Here is an 8,447-nt window from a genome sequence, read left to right as displayed (position 1 = left end):
CATTCATCTGTTGATAGACATCTGGGCTCTTTCCATAGTTTGGCGATATATATATATATATATATATCTCACAGCCATCAAAAAAGGAAATTCTGCCATTTGCAATGATGTGGATGGAAATAGAGGGTGTTAAGCTGAGTAGAATAAGTCAGCCAGAGAGAGACAATTATCATATGATCTCACTGATATGTGGAATTTAGGAAACAAAACAGAAGATCATCTGGGAAGAGAGGAAAAAAACCAAGATGAAAAGAGAGGAGACAAACCATAAGAGACTCTTAATTGTAGGAAACAATCTGAGGGTTGCTAGAGTGGGGAGGGGTGGAGGGATAGGTAACTGGGTGATGGACATTAAGGAGGGCATATGATTTAATGAGCACTGGGTATTATATAAGACTGATGAGTTATTGAACTCTACCTCCAAAACTAATGATACATTATATGTTAATTGAATTTAAATTAAAGGATTCAAACGTGTCAAATAATTTTGTAATAGAGGGTGACACATGTTAAAATACTTCTTTAGAGGGGGATAAATGAGGGAAAGGTCAGTTGGGAGAATGGAGGTCAAAGGGCACAAGAAGCTTCACAGATGACTAGGAGGTTCTTGGGTTGAGCCTTGAAGGTGAATGGGTTTGTATTTGTTAGAAGGTTGAGGTGGGAGGTCAGGCTAGAAAAGAGCAACAGAAAGAAAGCACAGAGATGTGAAACAGCCCAGACTACTATAAGAAATCAAGCTAACTGGCGTCACAGGGTGTGGGGAGGGCCAAGGGTGAAAGGTGAAGTTGGAAAGGAGCCAGTGAGGGGTTTAAAGCAGGAGAATAAACAAATCATGCTTGTCTCTCAGAGTTGCCACTTGGGCAGCAAAGTGAAAGAAGATGACAGGGCAGGGAGAGTTTAATCATCTACTCATACTTCCTTGTTGGCCACCCTTAGCAAGAACATTTCTCTACTCAGCTCAGACTCTGAGACAAATCATCCGATTGTATTTTCCTTCAAGAGGATGTTTTCAGGGGCGCCTGGGTGGCTCAGTGGGTTAAACCTCTGCCTTCAGCTCAGGTCATGATCTCAGAGTCCTGGGATCGAGTCCCACATTGGGCTCTCTGCTCAGCGGGGAGCCTGCTTCCCCCCCTTCCCCTGCCTGCCTCTCTGTCTCTCTCTGTTAAATAAATCAATAAAATACTTAAAAAAAAAAAAAAAAAGAGGATGTTTGATAGCCTGTGGAAGGCTATCAAACAATAAGTGCTCTTTCTATTTTTAATATTTTCTCTAAGTCAGAAAGCAGAGAGAAAATACAGGAGGTAGGAATGAAAGCTTGATGATGTTGATGTATGGTTTTAGTATCTTTCCTCCTCTGGGTCAACTTCTAAACAAGGTAAAAGGAGGATAGAAACAAAAGCAACAAAAGAAGAACAAGAGGGAGAATAATAAGGATAGAGAGGATGATACAAATATTACCAAAAACTGACTAGAATTATGTATGGGTAATGGGGCTACATTTTTTTCTTCCATACCCAACCCTACTCTGGAAACCCTATCACCTTTGTCGTGGAGAGGAAAGCCAGGCATTGGAAAAGGACAATAGGACATGGAATCTTCCAGAGTCAAGTCAATGGAAGCAGACTTTGTAATATATATGAAGGATGGAAAAGAGATAGTTCTTTTAACATAAAAATGAAGTAATTTTAGTGTAACAAAATTTTAAGAACATCCTAAGAGTGTGGGTTTTAAAAACAGAAGAGTTGCACCTGTTTGAGTTAGAAATTGGAATGATCTTTTAAAAAGCTTTATTTATTTGGGAGAGAGAGAGTGTGTGAGCAGAGGAAGAAGCACAGAGAGAGAGAGAGAGAGAATCTCAAGAGACTCCCCAGTAAGTGTGAAGCCCAACCTGGGACTCGATCTCACAACCTTGAGACCATGACCCGAGCTAAAATCAAGAGCTGTATGCTTAACCAAATGAGCCACCCAGGCACCTCTGGAATGATTTAAAGAAGGTAAATGTAATTCTGTTTCACTCCTTGGCAACTCAATGGGCATCATTCTTAAAATCCATCTGCAAGAACTCCAGTGATCACATCCATATTCCAGGGATCTGGATGGAGGAAGGGACTATAAGAATAGGGAAAGGACACTATCTTTTAATGACACTTTCTAAAGTCTTTTATACTACAATACCACCTACATCTCATTGACTAGAACTTAGTTACATTTCCATGTGAACAAGCAGATGGATTGCCCTCTAATAGAAGAAGTTCCACTCTAACAGGAACAGAAGATTAAGCATCTTGGGACATAGACAAGTAAATGTAGGTAAATGTAGTGGTGGGAAGTTGAGGAGGTTTTTTTGTTTGTTTGTTTGTTTGTTTGTTTGTTTTTTAAATCCATGTCTTCCATTTTAATTGTGAAGTATGAAGTAAAGTTATCTGCTGAGAGTGAAGGAGTGGGAATTAAAGATGATGAAAAAAAATTTGAGCAAGCAGATAGTAGGATACATCCAGGATTGGGGTTTTGCTAAATAACTTCAGCTGAAGAACCAAAGATCACAGTAACTTAAAAATATGGACAATATATTCTGAATAGGAAGAAACTCGAGGCAAGAACAGCTGCTGGCTAAGTAGAAAGGAGAGAGGAGGTGTGAAGTGAGTAAGCTGGAAAGATGGAAGAATGTGGTCAGAGGGACAGTTTTGTGTAGATTTTATTTCAGGGAGGGAGCAGCTTCAGGTGTTATCCAGGTCCAGGGAGAAGTTGTGGAAATGGAAGGCAGGGATGAGTTGGGGATGGTTATTGGAACATGAAGAGGTCAAAGAACTGAATGGCTAGTGGTTAGATGGACCACAGAAAAAGACTCTGACACAAATGCTGAAGTCTTCAATACTGAGGAGAAGTGAGCAGAAAACAAAAGAGAAAAACGGAAGGACAGAGAGCGCTCTAAAGATAGGAGCCTCAAAAGAACAGGAATTTGGAGGCAGACATTGATGGTGTCCAATCAACACACCATCAATCAAAATGACAGTCTCTCATCATTTCTTTTTTACTGATAGAGTCTTCCACACCCAAAGAGGCCACATACATGATTTCACGACCCAGCCTCAACCAGTAGAACAAGGAGGCAATATGCTAGTGTAGGGGGTGTTATGGACTGAATGTTTATGTCCCCTGAAAATTCATATGTTGAAATCCTACCTGCCCCCCACAATGTGGTGGTATTAGGAAGTGAAGGCTTTGGGAGGTAGTTAATGTCATGAAGATGGAACCCTCATGAATGGGATTTGTGCCCTTATAAAGAAGTTCAAGAGAGAAATTTTCTCTTGGCCATATGAGGATACAACTGGATTCAGCAGTCTGAAAACCAAGAAGAGTGTGTTCACCAGACATTGGGTCTACGGTGCCTTGATCTGGAACTTTCCAGCCTCCAGAACTGTGAGAAATAAACATTTGATGTTTAAGCCACCCAGTATATGGTATTCTGTTATACTAGGCCAAATAGACTAAGACAGGTAGCTCCTGGGAAAGATTTTCTCCCTGTTAAGAAATTATAGATAAGGAGAAATATCCTTTCTACCTTTGGACATACACATAAGTTGGATAACAGCCCTCAGAAAAATCTAGTTTGCTTATCCCTAGAATTTATGTTACCTTGCTTAAGAAAAGAAGCTTTGCAGTTGTGATTAATTTTAGGATCATGAGATCGGGAGATTATTCTAGATTATCCAGGTGGGCCCCAAATGCAATGACAAGTACCCTAAATGTCTCTCACAAAAGAGAGGAAGAAGGAAGTTTGATACAGACAGAAGATACACAGAGACGGGAAGGCAATGTGAAGATGGAGGCAGAGATTGGATTGATGTAGCCATAAGCCAGGGAATATGGGCAGCCAACAGAAGCTGGGAGAGGCAAGGAACAGATTCTCTGCTAGAGCCTTTGGAGGGAGTGTGGCCCAGCTGATACCTTGATTTCAGCCTAATGATACTGATTTCAGATTTCTGGTCTCCTACCAGTAAGAGAATAAATTTCTATTGTTTTAAGCCACCAGGTTTGTGATAATTTGTTACAGCAGACATAGGAAACTAATACTGATAAAGCTGTGAGGATGTGATGCCTGGGGTTGCAGCAGCCATCTTGTGATCATAAGGGAAGAAGCCTGAGGATAAAACTCAACATGCTGGGGAGAATAGAGTAGAAATATGAAAAAAGCTGCTGTATAGCCAGTTATCACTAAAACTTGTGACTTCTTATAATGTGAGATTTTAAATGTCCTTTTTGTTTATCACTTTTCTACCTGGATATATTTTTACTTGTAACCAAAACATATTAATTGATATAGCCCTATCCAAAAGAGTAGAGCAGTCATGGTTGGGAAGTGGCTGTGAGTATTCATGAAGGTACTAGTTCCACTTGCAAATCCTCAGAATTCTCTATAAAATGTGGGAAATAAACAGCTGTCATTGAGAAGCAGAACAGATAACTCAGGGGAGAGCCAGAAGGTTAAGAAAATGTTCAGGAAAATGGTTTCAGAGATAAGTATGTTTGTTAATTACACAATAAGCTTTTTAGAGGACAGTTAAAGTGCTTAGGAAGGAGGAAAAGATTGGGAGGTGTTCTTAACGAAGGATTATGTGAATCATTATAGAGCATTATTGTCATAAGATTATATAGAGAGATAGGCTGGGGAATAGGGAGAAACTCACACTTTGGACAGTGACCAAAAAAATAGGTATAAAGCTTGGTGGATTAAACCAGTCCCAGGGTTGCCAAGAAAGTCTGTTTCTGCCATGCTAGGGCAATAGTTGTTTTCAAACTTTAGTGTTCATAAGGTTCATCTGTGGGATTTGTCAAGCAGGTTAAGCATTCCTGGGCCCCAACACTAAGATCCTTCCTTACTCAGTAGATCTCTATAGGGTCCAGAAATCTGCATATATAATGAGCATACCAAGTGATTCAACTATAGTTGATCCAAAACCACCTTTGAAACACAGTATCCAGGATAGTGGCTTTCAAATATTTTCAACCAAAATGTAGATAAAGAAATACGTACTATGGCATAAGCCAAGTGCACATACACATGTACAGGGTTGGTGAAACAATCTGGCTTAATATTGTAGAAGTTTATTTTTCATTCACATAAAGCCCAAAGCTGATATCCCTGGTCAGGGGATTCTGGTGAGTGGCCCTCCTCCAAATGACTCAGGGACTCAAGGCTGCTTCCATGTTGTGGCTCTGACAGCTTGTGGCTTCAAGGTTGCCTGGCGTCATTCAGCTGGCATACGGCAGGACAAAAGAGTGGAGAAGCCTATGTGGGAGAGTTTATGTGCCGGATCTGGAAGTGGCATTTTCCCTTTGGACATACTCCTGCAGCCAGATCTCAGTCATACTGCTGGTTGTAAAGGAAACTGGGAAATATAGAGAAGCTCCCAGATACCAGTAAGCACCATCAGACTCTCCATTTTAGATAGGTAGAGATGTGTATTTAACTAAAACCAAATTTTCACAAAATAATACTTATTCCTACTGCATGTAATATCCTCTAATATTTTTTTTATTTTGTTCCATTCCATTCCATTCTATGCTTTTAATTCTTTAAAAATGCCAGTCTTCACAACTAACTTAATTTCATGTTCTATTAAATAATCCCATTTGAAAAGCACTGTCCTGGAACCCACTGGTACTTGTTCGTTCAAAAGGCTGTGTGACCCCACGATTCGAGGGGCTCTGTTTCCTCTGAATGAACGTTCAGAACCCCCACAGGCACACAGCAGGCACTCAGTAAGTGGTTTCCACTGATACTTTCATGATTGTGGTGGTGAAGAAGAAGGAATAGAGAAAAGATACAAAGGCTCTTTTTCCCCTAAGAGCTGTATTTTTTTTTTTTTTGCAATTAACAAAGCATAAAATAGCCTCCTTTTGGTATTTGGGTTTAAGACTCTAGACTTGAAAACATGCTACTGGGGAGAGACCAGGAGGAAGAACATGCTGGAGGGAGAGTATATGTGAACTGAGGGCAGGAATAACATACACAGATGTATGCTGTTGGTTTTCCCCCTGCCCTTATACAACCTACAATTCATCAGGCTTGCTAATTTCACCAGGTTGAAAATGCCAGAAACCCAGAACTGTAGAAATTTCTATAGAGGCGTCTTACCCTTTCTGATCTAGACTGACTAGATTATTGCTTCTCAGACCGGTGACCCTCAACTGTATTTCTGAAGCTCAGGAAAGAGACTGGCAGGTTGGTAAGAAGGACTACGACTCCTGATCCCCTCAACTCCTAAACTCTTCCTGCCCTTCCTGCTGCTTCAGACTTTGGTGCAACAAGGGAAGAGAGAAAAGGGGAAGAAAAGAGAGGATTCGGAGAAGTGAGATGGGAAAAGGAAGGGCAAAGAGTAGGAGAAAGGAAAGGGAAATGAGGGGGTGCAGACATGGTGCTGGGGAATGGCGAAGGGAGGAGGAGGAGGTACTTCAGAGCAGTTTTCACCAGCTGCAGAAGAAAAAAAAAAAAAAATCAAAGTACTCTTTATTTCTCTTCCCACCTTAAGTATGGATTCAGGAGAAAACAATTAAAGGAGGCAGAACATTCCAAGATTGCAGATTCTGAAAGGATTCAGAATTCATCAAGTTTTGTGACAAATGAAAAGTACCTGATCAGCATGCTACATGCCATTCAAGAATCACAGAATAAGAACTGCTCATTTCAGAATGTTAGTATGAGGTTCTTGGGTTGAAAATTAGAAAGAAGGGGCTGTTGGGAACGTCAGTGAGAGGTGCTAAACCAGAGAGAGAACTAAAGTGAGTGGCTCGAGGCCCATCCTTACCCCAGGGTTAACTTCAACCTTCTGAGAGTCTGTGGCAGTGAGACTAGCTAGAGTCCAGCTTTCTATTTTTAATTCAGAGTGTGGAGATAAGAGTTAAATATAAAGCAGATTAAGACTTCCTTTAAATCTCCTCTACAAAAGAAAAACTGGAGTTAATCTACAGGGGCACTCTATGGATAGCTCAATATCATCATTTTCTAAGAATAAAATTAGAAGCAGAAAACTGTGTCCTTATCCTTTTGACATCCAAGAATTATCACCATCAAAGTACTACAGCCCATGAAATTACTTTCCAGGTTGCACTCGTTAGATTAAGTATTTTCATTCTGTGGACCCGTGGTTTTAATGGAAAAGAAAAGAAAAGAAAAAAAAATCCCTTCCCTTCATAAGACAACTGTTCCTATATACTAGCCAATTAATAGGATGCTAATGCATGTGGAAGTCATTATAAAATCACAAATGCAGAACTGAAAAGCAGATTTCAAACATAGATAGGCCTGGGCTTGTTGTGGGAGTTTGGGCCAGGAGAGTGTTGGGTCCAGGTAGTGCACGGTTGCCTGTGTTCCCTGTACACTGTAGCTGAAGAACCACTCAATTACGGCTGTGAGTTTTTGTTTTGTTTTAAACTTAAAAAAAAAAAAATATATATATATATATATAATATATTTTAAATTTATTTATTTAAGAGAGAGAGAGAATGAGAGAGCAGCAGAAGGAGAGGGAGAAGCAGGCTCCCCGCTGAGCAAGGAGCCCGATGCGGGGCTCGATTCCGAGACCTTGGGATCGTGACCTGAGCTAAAGGCAGACGCTTACCCAACTGAGCACTCTGGTGCCCCTTGTTTTAAACTTTTAATCATGTCATCTAATATTACCTTCAGAGATTAGTCATGAAACAGGAAGCTAATCTGGGTGCTAGAGCGTTTGTCACTGAATATTAACCAGACAACATGGCAGTAACAGAGCAAAGAGATTAAGAGAGCAGACTCTGGAGAAGTCTGTCTGGGTTCAAACTCTCATCCCACTAATTACTCACTGTGTGACCTTGGACAAGTTGCTTAATCTCTCTGTGCCTGAGTTCCACTTGTGTAAAAGGAAGATAACGATAGTCTATGCCTCAAGTAAGAATTAATTGAGAAAATGTATGCAAAGCAGTAAATAATTGCTGGCATTATGGCAAGGACTCACCAGCAGTTGGTGGTTATAAGTATTATGGAGTTAAGAAATGGGAGAGAAGTGAATCTGGAATGGCTGAGCATTCTAGTGGCTTAGTTCAAAGCCTGTGAGGTATACAGGCCCCAAGACATGTCAGGCCTTGTCCAGCAGAGGAAGAGAAACCAGTCTACTTTCTCTGATGGTCCTCAATGTATCTGAAGTCACAGCAATGCCCTGGGCCTTGGATGACAGGTGATGCTTCTGTGTGTGCACTTAGATCCTCCTAGCGTGTCAGACAAACAGACCAAAAAGCCCGGAAGAACATGTATATACATACACGCACATATTATGTCAAAGGTGTTAAGTGTTATACAGAAAAAAAAGCAGGGTAAGAGGCTGACGAGGGATGGGGGAGGCACTAGGTAACAAGTTGCTGATTATGAGGTAAGGGCAAAAAGCGCAACAGAAGATAGAGAAGGTGAAAAA

This window comes from Mustela nigripes, chromosome 1 (genome assembly GCF_022355385.1).
Source record: "Mustela nigripes isolate SB6536 chromosome 1, MUSNIG.SB6536, whole genome shotgun sequence".
In the NCBI taxonomy this organism is placed as follows: domain Eukaryota; kingdom Metazoa; phylum Chordata; class Mammalia; order Carnivora; family Mustelidae; genus Mustela; species Mustela nigripes.
The sequence above is the reverse complement of the archived record's forward strand: the minus strand, read 5'-3'. Positions refer to the sequence as shown.